A 20251-nucleotide genomic window follows, 5' to 3' on the forward strand; every position below is an offset into this window, starting at 1 on the left:
TTTGTGTCTGGAACTCCAGCTATGTCTACTGTAGATCCCTGATATTGCCTCACAGGTCACTGAAGCTCTGTTGACGTATGTTTCTCGGTGCTTTGGTTTGGACAGATCCTCAAATTCATGAATTCTTTGCACTGCAGTGCCGGATTGGATTTTAACTCCACCCAGCATCATTTTCATTTCAGATATTCTGGTATTCACCTCTAGAAGTTCTATTTGTTCTATCTCATTTCTTATTGTATTCTCCCCCCACCCCTTAAATCCTTGAACACATCGCATCTACTTATAGCAGTAAGTTTTTAACACCTTTGTGTAGTAATTCTACATTGTTCTCACTTATGGGTCTGTTTCCATTACTGAGTTATTTTCTGAGTATGGATCCTTTGTTCCATACAGGTTTTCTGTTTCTTTCATGTCTGGTGATTTTTGACCGAATATGGTACATTGTGAACTGAGAGCTAGATTTTAATTCCTGTCAGGAGTTTTGGACTTTGCTCTGCTTAGTTACTTGTAGATTAATTTGATCCTATTGGGGTAGTTTTGAAGCTATTATGCAGGGGGTCTAGAGTAGCTTTTCTTATAGGTCTCTTCTAGTCTCACAGCTAAGACACGATTCCCAGTGTAGTCAGTGAGGCCTCTCTACTTTGGTTCATGGCACCTCTGACAATTTCCTGGCTTTGTGTGAACTCTGGAAATTTCCCCTCTGACAGTTCCTTGGCAATTATTCTTTACCTGGCCTTGATGAGTTTTGCCATATGTATGTGCAGATTGGAAATTAGCCAAAGGTTCAAGGTGACCCTTTTGCAAATTTCTGGAGCTTCTGTTTTGCATAGCTCCCCGCTTCTACTGCCCTGTAAATTTCCTTCTCTGCCCTGTAAATTCTCAGCATTTTGGCCTCCTCACACTGCGATCTTTGTCTCCTCAATTTAGTGAGGTTGTGAGGTTTTCGTTTGGGTTCTCTGCTCACTGCACTTTGGTCCAGAATTTGTCTTCAGGTAGAAAGATATCATAGGGTTCACCTTGTTTCTCTTCTCTCCAGGATTACTTATACAGCCTGTCACTTGATACCAGAAAATAATTTTTTTTTTCCTATATTTTCTCCAGTTTTCTGATCGTTTAGTGGGAGGGTGCTAGTCTGGACCTCCTTATACCCCCCGTGGTCAAAAATAGAAATCCCAATTGGTCTATTTTAAACTTTCAATTTGTGAGATACGATAATCTCAATTTGTATTCGGGAATTGATGTGTCCTTTTTGTCTTCCAAATTAGCTCAGACTTGTGGGCTTACCATGGTACAGTTTGAGGGAGCCGACTGCTTGGACGCCCTCTAGCTTGAGTTGTTCTTACGGCAGTGGGAAGTCACATCATACCAAAAACATAGACCTCATGCTGTGTTCAGTTTTCAAAATCTCAATGTGGCGTTTATACAAGACAGAGGATAGCCGTTACCCTTTTAAACAAATACATCCTCATGAATGTAAGAGGTCCGTGAGTTTGCCTCGGAGAACTTAGCGGAAGCTGTCAGCCTAGCATAAGCGGTAGTCACACAAGTGACTATTGTGACACGAGGTATGGACACTTACCGCTGGCACCTTCCCTGTTGGGGGCAGTAAGAGGATGTCACTGTCTGTTCTTTGTGTGCCACGGGGCATCGTCTTGATTTTTTTTTGTCCCACTGGATTCTATTCAGGTGCTTTTCTTTCCTTATAATCTTATGACTGGTTTTTATGTCCACTTCGCTGTGACATTTTTGTATAAATCAACATCAATATAACATGCTTGAAAAGGAGGCTCTTAAAGATTGACATGCTCTTTGTTTTAAGTATGTCATAATAATTCACGGGCTATAAATGCATGTATAGGCACAGATGTCTTTAAGATCTACTACTGTATTTTGTTTTAAACGTTTTATATTTTTAGGAAGATACCAAATATTTAAAATGGCAAACTTTTCTTTAGTTTTATCAAGAGATATTAAATGAAGTGTTTAAAGTTGCTTAAAAATGCAGTTTTGAGAAGTTAACAGTTTTGAAAAACATTTACCAAAACATAACAGGAAATTTTGGGATTGAATAAATCTGGGCAAAACATCAGGACCCCTAGGAAAGTGTTATACAGACTTTTCTTAATGAGTCAAAATAGTGATTGTGAACATTAGTGATTATTTGGTATTTATTTAGTCTTCCTTGTCTTTGTGGCTGGGGTTTTCGGGCTATGCTCACTCTCTAACCTATGGCCTCAGGGTTGCTGTGCTTGGTACATGCGTGGGGCCTGTCTAGTTCTGTGCCCTTCCTTGCTGTGAATTTTCACTTCTGACTGACCAGTGTGACTGACTGTAACGATTTTTTTTCCTCTGATTGTCTCTAATCTGAGATAAGGGAATGTCTAGTTTGTTAATCTTACTAGAAACAAGGATAACCAAAATGTGTGCTGACCTTTAAGGCAGGACTAAGGTTCTGCTATAAGAAAACTGTTTTGATTTTGGTGAAAAACTCTAACATCAACTTGGGTTTCTCTATAAGGCATTTTGGTCCCTACATCACAGCTGGAGGGGTGTTTGCCAACAGGCTAAGTTATATGGCTAGGAAAGGGCTAGTGCCCAGCTTTCGGATGCAGTGATTTTGGGTACAGATCTGTCGTCCCTGTTAAATATTCCTTAAGCTGATATTGAAATTACTTTTCCTCTTTGAGATACAAGTTGAGTCTGAGGGGTGGGAAGGGCTGTGGGATATGTTGACAGGTAAGAAAATAATGGAATAACAACTGCTAAGCCAGTGCTGTAAAATAGAAATTTAACTGAGCATATTTGTACTTTAACAGTGTATTTCATTTAATTCCGAATATCCCAAATGTTATTTCAGCATGTAGTCAATATACAAAATTGACACCATTTACTTCCTTTTTTAAATACAAAATAATAAAAGTCTGCTGTGTATTTTCCACTTATAGCATATTTTGATTCTGGCTAGCCATATTTCAAGCACTCAGTGGTCACATGTGGCTAGTGGCTACCATATTGGACAGCACAACGTTAGTCTCTGGTTGTTATCTGATCAACATTCTTATGATTCAGAATTTATACATGCACACACAAATTGGGATATGAGGAAAGTGTTCAGAAATGCCATTTTAATGCACTTTGGATAGCTATAATAATCTTTGGTTTTTTTGGTTGTTCATAATTATCAGTACTCTAGTCGGGGTGTTTATACCTGTTGCGGGAATTAACGAGATCCTTGTGATGCGGTGCCTCTCAATAAAAACTTGAGGGCAACATTAAATGTAGTAAACATTTTCAACATGAACTGTGAACAGCACAGTAGGTAGAGAAGAGTTTATCAGGTTAGTTAATGTGCAAGTGATTTTTTTTTTTTTTTTGGTCGAGGAAAATGGGGGATTTAACCAGAATTCTAAGGTATGGGAGTAATATGGTTAGAAGGGAATGGCGGACATGTGGAAAGTCCTTGCGATCCAAGACGCAAAATCGACATTCTAAGTGGACCAGCTTAGAAGAATTCCTGGTTGGAATATAAAATAAGAAAATACAGAGAAGTCCTTGGGAATGATAACTCTTGACAAAAAGGGAGTTACAGGAGCTGATGTTTAGATATTTAGCAAGTGCTCTCATAGGATTGTGATGTTTTTGTTTGACTACAGCCACATCACTTAATAGAATCTTTAAATTAAACACTTTATAAGAACAAGGTTATCTTTGGTACCTATATCCAGCACCTCTAAGGAGAGCGTATCAGTGTTTGGGGTCGGGAAGATGGAGAGATTTGTTCTTGGATTTCGTCAAGTTGGAGGTGGATTTAGGACTTTGGATTAGACTTGAGTTAACACCTGGCATGGCTGCTGTGACGGGTGACTGTTGCATTAACAATGTCAGTGTTGGGTGTGCGGACTTTCCCTAGAGTCGGTAGCTTTGTGTTGATCCTAAGGCTGAGTTCCTTACCTATGGGAGCAGCCACTTGGCAGATGTGTGTTCGCACAGCAGCGGGGATGGTGACCACACTGATTCGGGCACACGGATTATATGGAGTGAGGCTCTCGTGACGATAAGTCCTTGTATGTTTCATGTAGTTACATGTATATCCCCTTCAAGGAATTCTTTTTTGGGGGAATCGCTGTTAGTAAGTTTTATCTTCCTATAAAGCAGACTCAGTTGCTTATTATTATTATTAAAAAATATTTTTTAATGTTTATTTTTATTTTTGAGAGAGGGAGACAGAGCACAAGTGGGGGAAGGGCAGAGAGAGAGGGAGACACAGAACCGGAAGCAGGCTCCAGGCTCCGAGCTGTCGGCACAGAGCCTGACACGGGGCTCGAACTCACCGACTGTGGGATCATGACCTGAGCCGAAGTTGGACGCTTAACTGACTGAGCCACCTCAGTTGCTTATTAGATCATTAGCTTTGCCTTGTGAATGTTTGCTCAATGTTTTTTCAAATGTCTGATTTTAAGTTGTTCTCAAGGTGAGCATAAAATTGAAAACGGAAAGTAAACAGGTCTCATTTTGAAAGTTACTTAGGCCCAACTAAGATGCTGATGGGCACTGTTCTAGCACATTTATTTTCAGAAATTATATTTTTAAAATCTCTTAGGGTAAGTTGTTCAACCTGGCTGGCCAAGTAACTTGAAACATGTGCAGCTTTGTCTCAATGTGGCTGCGTTTTCAAACCCTATTTTCTCATTCAGCTTATTGTTTCATGTTGCCAGAACTTTGTGTTTTCCTATATTCTTAGGTTTGGGCCACATTTAGACACAGGTATTTGTTTTATGGCCCTCATGACTCTGATGGGTAATGCATGGTCTTCTGCATGTTCCAGAAATGCAGATGCGTGCCAAGGCACCACTCAGAGGACCAGACCTTCCCTGGCCGCCTTGTGTGACTCAAACACACTTTCACGGCATCATTGTGTTTACATTAAATGTACATGTTCGCTCAGGCCAATAATGTTCTATAAGTTCTTGGATGACTTTTTACTATTACAGAACATCTTTGCAAGACAATATTGTCTAAATTCAAAGCCTGATCATGGAAGCAGACAGACCTAGCTCTGCACTTTGGATATTATTCCCTTTGAGTTAAGTGAACTCCATCAGGTAGTTCGAAGTTTCTCAATTGTCTCATCTGTCAAAGGGTGTTGATGACCCTCCCAGGGTGGTTGTGAATTAAATGTGAGTCTGTGTGGAAAGCATCTGGAAGCTGGGGTGGGGGGGGAGGTCTTAGGAAATGGAAGCTTAATTATTAGCATACAGTCACTAGTGTCTTTGATTTTATAGTATCCTCCTTATTTTATTATAGAACTTTGTAGTTTACTCACCTTTTTCAAACCCAAGGTCTCAGTTTTAGCATTATAAAAGTATTAGGTAAAGTAGGTGTTATCTTCCTTGCTCAGATGAAGAAGTCAAGTCTCATAGAGTAAACTTTAAATTGTAGGTAAAACATTTGTGAAACCAGTAAAATGACGTTCAAAGCCTGGCTTACTGAAGGGCAAAATGTTTACTTTTGTAAGCAATGATATGTATAATGTTGACATTGCCAGGTGATGAATGAACCTTAGCAACAGAGTTGAATATTTACTAAGACTTGTTAAAGCAGGTTGAATTCATTGAATCATTCAAACGGCAAGGACCAAACACGTGTACCAGGCACCATAGGGAGAGCAGGGAACCTGAAAATCTTAGCTCATGGAGCTTACATTCTAGAAGGGTGGGCCGATGACCCACGGGTAAATAGTATTTACAAGAGTTATCACCACTCTAAAGAAAAGAAGTCTGAATAGCAAATGACCAAAGGAAAGAATTACTGTAGATGACACAGTTCCAGAAGAACTCTTTGAAGATGGGACATTTGAGCAGAGACCCAAGACATAAGAAACCAGAGATGTGAAATTGTCGAAGAAGGCAGTTCCGGCTTAGGATAACCCCTAGGCGGGAGAAATAGTAGGAGCTAAGGAGCCGAGGTGGGGATAAGCTGGACATCTGTGAGGGACAGAAGAAAAGACCAGTGTGTCTGGAATAGAGCCTTGTCAGTCTGTGGTGGGGAGTTTGCTCTCTACTCAAAGTGTGGTGGAAAATCGTTCCACCAGATCTCGGGTTACATTTAAAAACAGGAGTCTGGCTCCTGTGTGAAAGGCGGGAGGAGGATGGGTTGGGAAGTTGCTGCAGTGTCCGGGCGAGGAGGGGTTGATGATCTGGGGAGGTAGCAGCTGAAAGAGCGAGAAGCAGTCTGACTCAGGATCTGTTCAGGTTAGGAGCAGGGGTAGAACTGATGGGATCTCCTGACCAACTGGATGTGGGATTGAAAGACAAGTCGCAGTATTTGGGAAGTAATTGCAAGGAAGGACGCAGAACTACTTCTAATCCAGGTCAGTCATTCCTGGAGGGATTCCCTGCCCTCCACAGTAGAAAGACAAGCCGTCTATTCAGTTTGAGCCCATGGTAAATGCTAGAGATTCTAGGGAGATGAGATCGTCCTTGACTCCAAGGACCCCAAAGCAGGACTTTGTGAACATTGAAGTTACTCTCTAAGAGAAGGAGGGAGTTTAAAGCCAACAGAGGAGGAAGTTCTTGCAGAGCAAGTTTCCAGGGGGAGATGCAGTTTGAGAATGGAGAGGAATAGGTGGGATGGTGGGTGCTTTTGGCTTTTATGAATGTCTTCTCCTCTTGTCCCTGGAGTGACGAATGACGTTACTTGTCGTCATCTTTGTCATTACCTATTTGGAATGTGTGGCTTAAAATAATCTTTTTTTACATTCATGAACTTATTTTCATTCTGTCTACAAATCAGCAGTGATGAAACTTAGAGGTGCATGGCCCATGAAATATGCAAATGGAAATTTACATAAATAATTTCTACTGCAGGAAGTTAAAAGTTGAAAAAGATTTTCTACGCCCCTGAAGTTCACCGTATTAAAGTAAACCAAGCCTTCCTCCTTAGACTTCAAACTGTGTTGTCTCAGCAGAAAGTGATAAAATCTAATCAGAATAAAATAATCCAGTGTCTGTTTTTTATCCAATGCACGAGTACTCACTGTTTTGGTTTCTGGCTGCTCACGTGTTGAGTCGGCTGCTATACTGCTTCCACTGTAGGCTGAACTCTGTAGGTCATGGTTGCCCGAAGATAGGTTTTCATGGGGAGAAAGGCATTAGCAGGCAGGCATAATAGAATTTCAGTATACACGCTGTGGTCAGTCACCCTCTAGGTCACCCTCTAGGCCCTCTGGCCTCTTCTGTGTGCTGTGTCTCAGTGCCTAGAAGTCCCCGGGTCCAGATCTGCCTGTCTTTTGAAAGCACAGACTAAGGCTGACCTAGCAAACCTTGATGAGGAGCTCTGTTGCAACCAAATGACCCCAGAGTTTGTTGACTCGGTCTTTATGGTGTGAGAAATGTAGGGGCGTTTCGTGTTCGTTGACGGGAACTCCAGACCTTCTCAGAAGTGGGAGGGAGTCTGTTGGGAGATGAATGTTGCCAGCGAGGAAGAGAAGCAAGCTGGGAAAGGTACGCACCGGAAGGCACGCTCGCAGGTGCATGAGCTGGGGAGGCAGGGTCCCAGCACGGGCCCTTCTGTGTCTGCCGTCTCCTGGCTTTTGCTTCCCGAGTGAAGGAAGAAGGAGGAGCTACAGGTGTCACGCCGTGAGAAAAAAGACCTGAGCTTGTTCAGGAGCTGCAAGCGGTCTAAGAAGTCTCAAGTTCAAGTGATGGCCAGAGCAGTAAGAGATAGAGGCTGAACCAGGAAGGCCTGATATATTCTGGGTAATGATTTTTAGGTGAAGCCTCTCTACCTAATGAAGATTTGAGGCAATACATATCAAACCATGCCCTGAAAAGCATTTGTACTTTATTTGCATTTTTCTTAACAAATGTCTTTTTAAAAAATTTATTTTTTGAGAGAGAGAGAGAGAGAGAGAGAGAGAGAGAGAGAACGAGCATGGGAGAGGCAGAGAGAGAGGGAGAGACAGAATCCCAAGCCAACACTGTGTGATCAGCATGGACCCCAACTCAGGGCTTGATCTCAAGACCGTGGGATCATGACCTGAGCTGAAATCGAGAGTCAGATGCTTACCCAACTGAGCCCCCCGGGCGCCCCTCTTAAGAAATTGTCTTCACAGAGTAAGTCCACATGACCTTATCCCTCTCTGCCAACCTGCGTTAGTGTGTGACGCTAACATGAGTGATGTCCGTGTGTCAGGGCTGATGGTCAAAACTGAATTATTTCCTTATTGACTGTGTACTTCTGATATTGGTCTCGTGAAGTACTCGTTTTGCCCTCCGGATCCCCTGCTTTGCGTCTCTCTGGGGTATGGTATGGTCTTATTTCTTGTGCTCGATCCTTGGTTGCTTGGAAGTCTCTTTGCAAGTGTCGTGTGTGTTTCACTCTGTGGTTGGTACTTTTGTCAACTCGCTGTAGAGCAGTTCAGCCATCGCCGTGGTTATTCAGATGAAACCACAAACTATGCACGTTTCTGTAAAGGGGAAAACGCAAGCTGCAGCCAGGGTACATTAGATCCAGGGACCACGGGCGCTGAGATGGGGTTAGGAGTAGGAGAGGCTCCTTTGGGGCAATGCCTCTGAAAGATGAAGGTGGGGGTGGGATGGGATGGGATTGAGTGAGGAAAGCCTTCTTGTAGCAGTGCTCATCTGCTGCCTGTGATGGCAAAGAGAGAAGGCAGCAGAGCTGGGCTAGAAGAGCCTTGGGCTGTGACGCTGGCCCATTGGAAACCTCCAGAACTGGGCTTGGCAAGTTACAGCCTGCGGGCCTGTCACCATCTTCATTAACAATGGCTAGGACTTAACTGCAGAATTTTAGGCGATACTCTGGTCTTAGTAACATTGCATTTACTGAACTTGTGGAGTACCTGTTTCCCCTCTCCCCCATGTTATAAGTCCATTTTATCTCCTTGCATGGAGGTCCATTTCAGAGGGCGTCCCTAAATTGTGTAGAGGGTAGTCCGTTGATCAGTGCTGTCTTCCTCCAACCCCCACATCTTCAGCTATGGGTGTGTAGAACTGAGTCAGATTGTCAGCAGAGTAAAAGGAAGGTCTGGAAAGGATACAGGATTCTCTGGTTGTGACCACCCTTGCTGCTAGTGCATTGACAAAGGATTTGAAGAGTAGAGAGTGCTACAGAAAGTTAGTTATGGTCCAGGATTGTATGTCAGACGTCACTGAGAACTTGGGACAATTCTGGCAGGCTTTTGTAACATTCAGTCCATTTAAGTAGTGTCTTCAGTGGACTGAACTCTTGTCTAAGAGTGGTAGGCAATGCTTCTATCATTTGGGCCTCTCAGTTCCCTCATCTTCAAAGAATTATTGGTCATAAGGATACCCTACTACCTAGACAGGGTATTTCATTGTGCTCGCTTTACAGTTTCATGGTCCACTGTGAAAGTCCTTTCGTTCAAGGGGAAACTAATTGCTTAAGTGATCGGAAATCCATAGGTAAAGGAAGATCATCAGAAAATGACCGGCCTCTGGTCTTTCCCCTCCCTGTCATCCAGTCACCTGCCAGGCTTTGTTCATTAATTCCTTTGATCTGCTTCTAAAATTAGCCGCTGTCCTTCTGGTGCCCAAGGCTCTCTTAAAACTAGAGACCCTTCCCTGTGTGAACACCTTCCCTGATCTGTAGCTCTATCACACCATTTCTGACTCTACATCTGTGTAATTACGTACATGTTTTCACTTCTGGGTCATCTAGCTTCTCACGCCTTGTCTGTCAAAATAGTCCTTCCATTCCCTACTCTTTGCTCTGGTTTTCAGAGGCAGTGTTGTGTAGGGAAGCAAAAGTTAGGAGCTTTTGTCGTTCTTGTGTATCTGGGTGCGGAGGGGAGTAGAATACAGTCCTAAGAGGGCATCCTAGAAAGCTGCATGAGTCAAGTGGCTCACAGCACATGTTTGCCCATGGCTTTGTCTTACTCTGGATGTCCTTCTCCATATTTACCCTTTGGAGCTCTTTACGTAGAGCTCAGTTGCTGGCTTTGTAGTGAGAGACCTCTTAAATCTCTCCAGTACTGCCCCCTTACTACTACAGCTGGAAATACTAGTTTCTCTTAGACACTACACACCCATAGCATTCAAGGTCTCTTTTCCTGCTCCCACAGATGCTGAGGAAGAGTAATATCAATAAGGCATAGTCTATACTTTTCCAATTAGAGACCTTTTCAACCAGAAAGACACACAGAGTAATTATGACCTGGAAAATGCACAGACGGGACAGTTGGGTATGGTTATTGGAGGTTGTGTAAGACTGAGAAGAACATTCCCTGGGAGAATTCCCTGCCTGGCCATGTCTGAGGGTCCTGTAAGTAGAGGGGGGACCTCCAACCCAACCTGGGGATGTGTGGTGAGCGAAGACTTCTCAGAAGAGAGTTGTTGGGAGGCAAACACGCTAAGAGGAAGAAAATGCAGGTGGAAGAAGGCCTTTCACATCCTGTGCTGTAGTATTCTGCACAGATTGGTTTCCTCACCACATTGCAAGTTCTCTGAAGGCAGGGAGAGAGTTTTTGATTTTGACGTTGTGCACATCGAATGTTCTGAACTTCGGATGAATGAACGACTTCCATCTGCCTCCGTCGTTTTGCTTGGCTGCTTGACTTACTGATTTCTTCTATATGTTCCTGCCTTCAGGGCACTTGACTCTCTAGGGACTTTGTTTTCCTGGGTTAAGCACCCAGTCCTGTAATCTCCACCACCACCACCATGTTGCCTGTGAGCCTGGCATTTGGGGGGAGTTGTGTTTTTAATGTATAGACTCTGGGGCTATACTTTCAGTTAAAGAAAAAGAAATCAACCCAAACCTAATAAGGATACAAGACCAGCAACAAATATTTGTCTATTTCTGGAAACTCCTTGAAGCCCCACCCTCAAATTACTTATAACGTAGGTCATATAAATGACTCATAACGAATAAAATTCAACTTACAGATACAAAGCTAGTTGGTGAATCACCCCCTGTTTTCTTTATCTCCAAAATGAACATGCTTGTCATGAGTGGTTTGAGAATTCTATGGGTTAACCCATACAGAGTGCGTAGACCAGGCTCAACGAAAGATTGTGCTTCTTACCGTAACTGTGCATGACCTGTCAGTGACACGGCAAAGACAGCTAATTGAGTTGGCGACACGAGTCGGTGGAGGATGCCGGGATTTCACGGATCCCGTCCGCGTCTCTTTGGCATCGCTCCTCCTTTATAAAGATTTTCCCATATTTGGAACTTTCTCACTTCTGTGTCTGAGAAGAAATGGGATACACAGAATGCCACATCAACAAGAAAATCAGGGGAAGCCATCCCAACTGGGAAAGAATGTGTTGTATCCGTGGAGTCGGGAGTAAAATTGGCCTCCTGGTGGACCCTTTCAAATCTGACTGCCTGTAATGTTGAAGGTTACATTAAGATTGTTGATAGAAGTAAAGAGCGATAGCTTCATATGACCCGAGGTGAGAAGCGCACAGGGTGGGCGGACTTACATGTGAAACAGCATGATAGTTGGAGCAAATGAATGTGCCTTTCTCTTGTACTTGAGATGTGACTTCTATGCACTCAGTGCCTCTGCCTCCCAGGGGAGGGTTTAGAAGATCCACCACGAGAAATATCAAGGTGTCTTCCCCTTATGCTTTTCAAAAATAGCAGGGACGGACAAGCCAGCCTCTTGTTAATGAGATTTTGCGGATTAATTGTCCTCTCCGTTAAAGGGTTTACAACAGACCTGGGAGGGCTTGGCTGTCAGCATTTTCTACGTTGAAGAAGAGTTGGGTTTGCAAAGGGTTGTTTGGAATCCAGAAAGAATGAGGTCAGGGACGTACACTGAAAAGCTTGCCTGTCCTTTTGATCTTTAGGAGGTGGAAGGGGGGTGGTGGTGATGGTGGGGGGGGGGGTTGGGAAGAGAAGAAATCCATCTGAAAAGAAACATCTTAATTTTTCTCTCTCTGGGGAAAGCTTCCCCAGTCAAAGAGGGGAGATGTGTGACATATAACTGAGAGGTAAGAAAAAGTTTCCTTCTCCTGAATCGCCCACCGGTACTTTTCATGTGGTCTGGGAGCAGGTTTAGAAGCTGCTGGGCCCCTCTGGGCCTGCAGAGAGATGACTGATGATGCGGGACAGGTGGGCTGGTTCTGAGACGACACTCCGTGAATCCGAACACCTTTGGCCAAGGTGTTTTGTATCTTCTGAATGCTTAGGACAGGCAACGAACAACTTCAAAGAAAACTGCACCTCTCCTAGGATTAACTGTTCAAAGCCTGCCTTCATGCATATAGTGAAACAGTAGTGAGCTTTTTAAGGTTGGTGCCCTTAATTTGCACCCGGTTTCCTGGCCCCAGGAGTGATGAGTATCCATCCCCTAGCAACAGGGAGTTGCAACAGAAGTCCCTGGGCTTGTAATTTTAAGCCTCGGCCAATCCGGCCCGTCATATAGAAAAATCCTCTGAATTGACTGCTGTGAAACCTAGCCTTTCTTTTTGGTCGTTTTCGCTTTTGTATATTAAAGAGATTTCCTTAAAAGCACATCTGCCTTCACTTACATTAACATTCATCATTTGTGAATTACTAAATGATCTAAGGTGTAAAATGCGTTTTGAGGAACCAGAAGCCTGCTTTGCAATGTTGTCCTAGGTGGAAACAAAGCCTCAAATTACTGTGGCTCCATTTTCACCCCCGGGTGCCGGAGCCAAGTAGGTTGTATATAACGTATCGCTGGCACGAGCCTTTGCTCGTACGCCATTATTCCTGGAACACTCTGCTTTTTCCACACAGCCAAATCATACTATCCTACTCATTTTTGTAAGCCTGGTTCCGATGCTTCCTCAACAAACTCACCCTGGTCTTTGGCCTTGGCAAGACTGGCAGTCATCTTTGTCTTCTGGATTCCCCTGTATCTCGGTCTCCGTTTCTGTTGCTTCTGCTGAAGCGTGAGCCTGGGCCTTCAACTGTGCACTCCTATGCCTAGCAAAATGCCTTAGATCTAGGAAGGGCCCAATTCCCGCTTGGATAAATTCAACATTCAACAGTATTTTAAATCCTCAAGAGGCCGGGGCCAGTGTCTTCCCTTCTCTGTCCCTGACAAAGAGAAAAGAGAAGCCAATAAGTATTGGCAGTAAAAAGTGTCCCTTTCTCTTTGTGTTTCTTTTAAATTCCTGGACAGAAATGGATCACAGCTGCTATACTCGGAGAGCTGTGGTTTGCGCAAAGTGGGGTCTAGAAAAGGCCTCCAAAACGTGTCCGCCGTGGCTAGGATCGCCGCATTTTGCATTTGGACCGCATTTTCATTATGTGTGTTTGATTAGGAGCAGTAATGGCTTGAGGGCTTCCCCGGCTGCTGGACTGCTTTGTGTCATTGTGTTCTGAAGGATTATGAAACATCTTTGTAAATATGGAGTGTAATGGCCAGAGTTGAACTTGAAACCTTTGGGGCAGGGGAGGGGTGTGTGTGTGCACGCACCCACACGTACGCACGCACACACACGTGCCTCTGGTTACAAAGCTCTCTGATGATAATACTGTTTTCCTGGAAACTTTTCTGGAGGCAAAGAGAACCATCTTTTACATACCTTTTAAGTGCATACGAAATGAGGAGAAAAGACCCAATCCACTTAATTCCAGGAACAAAAGGCTGAAGATCTTGTTTGCTCTTTACATGTCCTGTTTTGTTGCCGTGGAAGATATTTAATGTTTCCTTGAGGTGGGAGTTGTGATGTAATCAGGTTGGTAACTGGAAAGAACTTGGTGTGTATGAAGGGTCAGCAGACTGTGTCCGGTGGGCCAAATCTGACCTGTGAGTGAGGAACGGTTTTTACATTTTTAAGAGTTTTGTGTTTATTTATTTATTTATTTTTAAATTTTTTTTTCAACATTTATTTATTTTTGGGACAGAGAGAGACAGAGCATGAACGGGCGAGGGGCAGAGAGAGAGGGAGACACAGAATTGGAAACAGGCTCCAGGCTCCAAGCCGTCAGCCCAGAGCCCGACGCGGGGCTCGAACTCACAGACCACGAGATCGTGACCTGGCTGAAGTCGGACGCTTAACCGACTGCGCCACCCAGGCGCCCCAAGAGTTTTGTGTTTAAAAAAGAGAGGCATATGTAGCCCAAAGTCTATAATGTTTGCTGTCTGACCCTTCACAGAAAGTTTGCCAACATTTGATTTCTATCATCGATTCCTGTTTTGCGGTTGAAGAGACCAAAGCTAGCTGGTGTCCCGACTTGCTGAGGCCCGTAAAGACAGCCTGTTCTAATGGAAGGAGCATTGGATTCAAGTTTCTGCAGATCTGGCTCCTCTAATCCTATCTTGCGTTTGACCTGATACGCTTCTGTGATTGTTCGTAACGTCTCCCTTTTGGTTCTGTCATTGTAGAGTTCACCAAGTAATGTCTGCAGTCCGGTTGTAATACCAAGTACCCACAGTGAGCTCAGACTTCACAGGTTCAGGGCACAAGTTTTCTAGAAGACTGCCCTCGCTTCAGACAGGAGCTGCAAGCTCAGGGATGCCTAGACCACTTGTACTTCTGGCCAAATGGCTACAAATTCAAGGATTTCCATTACCCCTTCCGTTTCAACATAATGCTAGAATAACTGAGAACTCAGAAAAGCACTATATTTAGGATTACAGTTTTTATCATAAAGGGTGCAAATCAGGACCAGCCAAATGGAGAGAGACGCTAGGGTGACATCTGGGAGGGTCCCACAGATGAAGCTCCTTAGGACATGTCATCGGAGCTTTGGTGTCTGTAGTGTTTATTGGGCTTTCGTTACATAGGCATGATTAATTGGACCGTTGGCCACATGACTGAATTCAGTCTCCAGTTCCGCTTCTTCCCTGGAGTTGGGAGGTCAGACCCCAACCTTCTAATCACATGGTTGGTTTTTCTGGTCAACCCCCATTCTAAAATGGCCCAGGGGCCCACCAGGGTCACCTCATTAGCATGAAATTGGGTTATGGTCCTGGGGCCCCACCGTGAATAGCAAAGACACTCCTGCCCCTGGGGTAGTTCCAAGGGGTTAGAAGCTCCCCCAGGAAGCCCAGACAGAGACCAGCCAAACTCTTTATTCCACAACAATGTCCAGGGTCTGACTTCCCACAGAACTAGTAACAGAGGTTCTAGAAAGAGGCTCGCCCCTTTAATAGGTTTCTGACTTAGGAAGACTAGAGTATTTCTTTCCCAAGAATTTCTACTGTGAGGTAGTGAAACTTCTTTGCGAGGGAAGTGGACTAGATAAGTCACCAGCATCTTCTGAAGTTCTGAGTTACAGAAAAATACTGCAGTTCAGAGTGAAGGATTTTATTTCTATGTTGCTTGAGGCAATAAAATGCTTAGTAAAAATTTGCCTTCTATTAACTCCCCTTTAATGTTGAACTCTTTGAGGTTCTTAACTCCCTGGACCAACACTAAAATGTATGTTAGGTAATCAACAGTCATAAAATAATGTATGATTAATTAGATAGGAACAGATTTCAGAAACCTGTTAAGATTTTTCCTTCTCTTTCCAGAATGATCTCCATGGAATTAATTTACGTAATAGGGAGACATGAGGCATTGTCCTCACTTCTGTCTGCTCACCTGCCAGTGGGAGGTCCAGCGTTGTCCCTGCTCCCTAGCTAGTGACTTCACATCCTTGTTGCCACAGATATAAATGAGACATTTGGGCCATTCAGCAACACGAAAATACTATAAGGACACGAAGAAAGTGAGTGGGAAGAGATTACCAGGCAAGCTGGAGCCACGGGGTGGCTGGGGTCCGTGGGAGAGTTGTAGGGATCCGTGACATGTGTGGCAGAACTAGGCTGCTTCCCTATTCTTCACCCATCCTCTGTGCCTATCCTCTTAAAATCCTTTCTCCTATCCTGGCAGAAACTCTGAAGGAAGGAGGGGCTTCTTTATTTAGCCAATCACCTTCCAGCTATTTCTGGGCTTTATCCAAACCAACCAACCCAAGCGTTGCCACAAAAACATTCCTCTGTCAAATCCGACTTCTCTGGGTGTGGGTTGTGGCATCTAATGGCACTTGTGCCGGGGAATCTAAAACCTTGCCCCCGCCCCAGGGTGATCTATACGTGAATAGGTATTTCTCCCTCCTCTTTCACCTTACTTGCATATCTGCCTTAAAGGAAACAAATAGGTTCTCTGTGCTCCCTCACAGTACTGATTAGCACTTCTGGTTATTCAGGAGTGGGTCAAGGAACCCAGAGACCCCAGTATAGCTAAGACCTGGGAAGGAAATCACCCAGAATCCAGAAAGCTGTTGGGACAGTTTCTGTTGCTCTCCCTGAAATGGTTTCGTCTTTATTTCAAAGTTTCCCTGCCTACTCCGTGGGTGGAAGATGGCCATCCAGAGACCCAGAGTGTGTATGTTAATAGAGCAGCCACATGCAGAAACCTGTCACAGTTTCCAGAAGACTCCTCCAATGGTCAAACTTGGATGAAGTAACTATCCCTGGTGCGAAAAGCTGTGATGCGTGGGGATGCCTGGGTGGCTCAGTTGGTTAAGCGTCCGACTCATGGTTTCAGCCCACGTCATGACCTCACAGTTCATGAGTTCGAGCCCCATGTCATTGGGGCTGATGGCACAGAGCCTGCTTGGGAATTTTCTCTCTGCCTCTTTCTCTGCCCCTTCCCAGCTTGTTTTGTCTCCCCCTCTCTCAATAAATAAACAAACAAACAAACATAAAAAAAAAAAAAAAGCTGTGATGCATGCATCGACCCTTTCATAGACCTGTCCGGGGCTCCCTGGCCTGCATATGGGAAGGGAAAGGTTCGGTGACCACACAAGGGAGTCTGTGGTTCAGCAGCTGGGTAGGCATCCTCCAAAGGGACCTGCTACATTAGCCCTTTATCTATATTTACAGACTGGCCACTGTGTGCTAGGCATTATTCAGGATGACAGGGCTAGAACCACGAGCAAGACAAAGTCCCTGTCCTCATGCCCTTGGCCGTCAGCTGTCTTGTCGGCGTTTCTTGTTGTGTAGTAGGCAAGCTTAGTGCTTGTCCATTTTCCCACTCTCGTTTCTCTTTATTCTTTTTACCTTGGTTTCTTTCTCAACGGATATTTACTGAACTCCCACTGTCTGCTGACACTGTGCTTGTTTATACGGGGGAGTTGTAAGCATATACTCTAATTTTGCACGGTGGTATTTTCAAAATGCATTAACTCAGGATTCATCTTAGGAGTCTGAATTTGAAACCTTAGTCATGCTGTGCTTCGCTATATAGGGTGTAATGTTCTCTTTAGGCGATATATTTTCGACAGATGTGTGGTATTTGGAAGAGATTAATGTTTTTCTCCAAAGCGGGACTTGGTTAGGATGAGGCCACTGAGGTAGAAGAAAGTTATTGGCGTCCTGGGGAAGGTGGGGGCGGGGGGGCACTATAATGGTTGCTATCCAGAATAAAATTCCAGGCCGGCCCTGATGTAGCGTAGAAAGGTGAGTTGGCCTCATGCATGGTAGATGCTTGGGAGACATTATTTCATGTAATTCTGTCTCTAATTGTGTAATTTGTTTGCACCCCAACATGCGTTATCCAACACTTCTTGTTTGGGCAAAATGGTTTCCATTCTCATTTCTATCACTAGTGCTTTTTTTGTCCCAATCTTCTCTTCTTCAAATTCGAATTACCCAATGTTCTTTTTTCTTTTTTTTTTCTGGCCCACACATTCAATCCCAAAAAAGTCTTACAGGGTTTCCTTTTGAGATCGTTCTCCTTGTCTGTGCGTTTTTTGTTTTTTTTTTTTTTTTTTGCCCATTCTCCATTGAAGTTTTGCTTTTTAACCTCTTGCTTCTAGATTGTAGAATTAATTTCCTACCTGATCCCCTTATCTACAGATCCTCTCCTCTTTCTGCTTCTACTTGTACCTCACTGCCAGCTGCACTTCTCCCCTGCTTAGAAACCGTCTGTGGCTTCAGATGACCTTCAGGATGAAGTTTAAATTTCTTTGCCTGGCATTTAATTCCTCCCCAGTCCTCCCCCCCGCCCCCAGCTTCCTTTCTATTGCCCACTTTGGACCCCTCAGTGCTCGTTTTTTGTTTGGTTTGGTTTCATTGGCTTATACATCTTGTCTACTTGGGCCTTTGCCTAACTTCTTTCTAGTTCCTGCCCCCAACTGTCCTTGTCCTCTTTCCTAACAGAAACCTTACCCGTACTTTAATGCTTGTATATCTGTCCTCCCACTCTTTTTTTCACCAGCTCCCCTCATGCCCATAGAGGCTGCTGACCCCTGACCCTCCTTAGCACCTTCAGGCCCACTCTTAGTCACTTGTCCTGAACCGCAGTGTACTGGTAACCATAGTTATACCTTAGTACCTTAAACTGGTTAACATTTTGACAGTAGGCACTAGGCCTTTGTTTGTTCCCAGCAGCATCCAACAAGTGATTCTCAACTGTGGCTGCCCACTGGTATCCCTTAAGGCACTCGAGAACAGAGTAAAAGACGTTGGAATCTGTGGGGGTGGGGCCCAGGGCCTATATAATTGTGGGAGCTCCCTTGGTGATGATAATGTGCACCAGGGTCAAGAGCCACTGAGTGAATACAGTCTAAGCAATGGACTGTTCTGACCCATACAAGCATATGGCGTTTGAGCCCTCTGTGCGAATCATTGCATCTCTGCCTGGAGAATTCAAAGCGACCCTTTAGAAGACTTGAGTGAAAATGACTTTTTCGACTAGCAGACATGAGTGCCCGTTATGTGCCAGGTACTGTTCTAGGTGCAGAGATCACTGTACTGAACAAAACATGTCCCTGTTGTCCTGGAGCTTCTGCTCTCGGCCGTGGGAAGACGGACCATAAAGAAATACCAGGTAATGATGATCAAGGCTGGAGGTGACTAGAGCAGGGTAAATGGGCAGAGAGAAAAAACGGTATTTTTATGAAGGGAATGTTTTTGAAACTAGCCTATCTGCCTTAATTCAGCAAGTGCTTTAAAACCCAGCGTTCTCTGACTGAAGTGTGGGAGCCCCGGCCGGGCTCTCAGGCCAGTCAGTCTTGAAGTGGGAACTTTTGCTCTCTGCTGCCCCTTGTCAATAAGCGGAGGGCAGAGCAGTCCTCTGTGAGGCCAGAGGAACCCTGGAGAGTGGAGGCTGGAGGCAGGGAGCAAGCATCTGAGGAGATGGGGGTCCCCAAATGGGGAGCAGCTAACGCGCTGTGACCGGGGACCCAGCTGTGAATACTCCTCGGGATAATACGCCTGCTCTCAACTGATTTTGTTTTGGTTGTTCCCCTCATGTGATCACGATGAATAGGATTATAATCACTTTCCACAGATGTCAACACTTTCTCGCTCAAGATTTCTCTCTGTCAATGAATGTTCGTTGCAGCTGTGAAGTAGGTGTTTGCTGCAATGAGATGTCGGTTTCTTAAACAGTATACATCACTCATTTCTTTGATAGGTGGAAGGCATGGCAGATAGTAGCGCGAAGATGTAGGTATGGAAAAGGAGAGGAGGCCTCCTCTGCAGGGCATTTATTTTTCTGTGATCCTTTACTTCAGGCATCCCTCCCTGAGGGTCGGTTCTTGAGGTGGGTTGCCCCTGGTGATAAGGGATACGCTTGGCGGTTGGCGACGGGGGTGTGTTCAGGTGTAGCCGCTCCAGTAATGGGCGTGTCAGTATTCTCCATGCTGACACCTGCATACGTGGAGGTTATGGCGTGGGGGCGGGGGGGGGGGGTCGGTTGGCCCACAGAGGGGCTTGACTGTAGGACTGAAGTCAACTCTTAAGGGGATACACTTGCGTGTGCCTTAACCACAGGAACCCTACGGGCGCCATGAAATGCAAGATCACGCAGCCCTCCGTGAACCGGGATGGGTAAAGCTACCTCCCTCCTGTTGCCAGGCACACCTAGGGGGAAGGGCAGCCGGTGCGTTCAGGATCACGGCGGAGCCGAGCCCATCATCACCCCCGAGGGTTGGGAATTTCCTTTGTAGGGCACGGAGATGTGCTCTCGCCGTCCCTTTCCGCGGCGACCAATGCAGAGCACAGCCCCTTTGCTGGCATCTTTGTCCTAAAGTCAATCAGAGCAGCCGAGAAAACCGAGTTCCGGACAGCGGTCCCTGGGCCCGCAGGGGGAGCTCACCGGTGGGGGGTGGGGGGAGGCCCTGGCCCCGCTGTCCCCGAGGCCCCTCCCCGCCCCTGCAACGGGCAGCGGTGCCCCTGCCAGCCAGGCCTCCGGCCGCAGCGGGGCGGGAGGGGGCGGGGCGGAGTCGGCCGCGGGAGAGGCTCCCGCCTCGGCGCCCGGGGGCCCGGGGAGGGGGCGGGGCGCGGGAG

The 20251-nt window shown here is 45.2% G+C and overlaps 1 protein-coding gene across 10 annotated transcripts in view; it reads left to right on the forward strand.

Moving 5' to 3' along the window:
• Positions 1-20251, forward strand: part of LOC121012749 (phospholipid-transporting ATPase IB) — a 651500-nt gene that overhangs the window by 79805 nt on the left and 551444 nt on the right. The window lies entirely within an intron of this gene.

The sequence above is a fragment of the Herpailurus yagouaroundi genome, unplaced genomic scaffold (assembly GCF_014898765.1).
Source record: "Herpailurus yagouaroundi ecotype Mexico unplaced genomic scaffold, PumYag 197, whole genome shotgun sequence".
Taxonomy (NCBI): domain Eukaryota; kingdom Metazoa; phylum Chordata; class Mammalia; order Carnivora; family Felidae; genus Herpailurus; species Herpailurus yagouaroundi.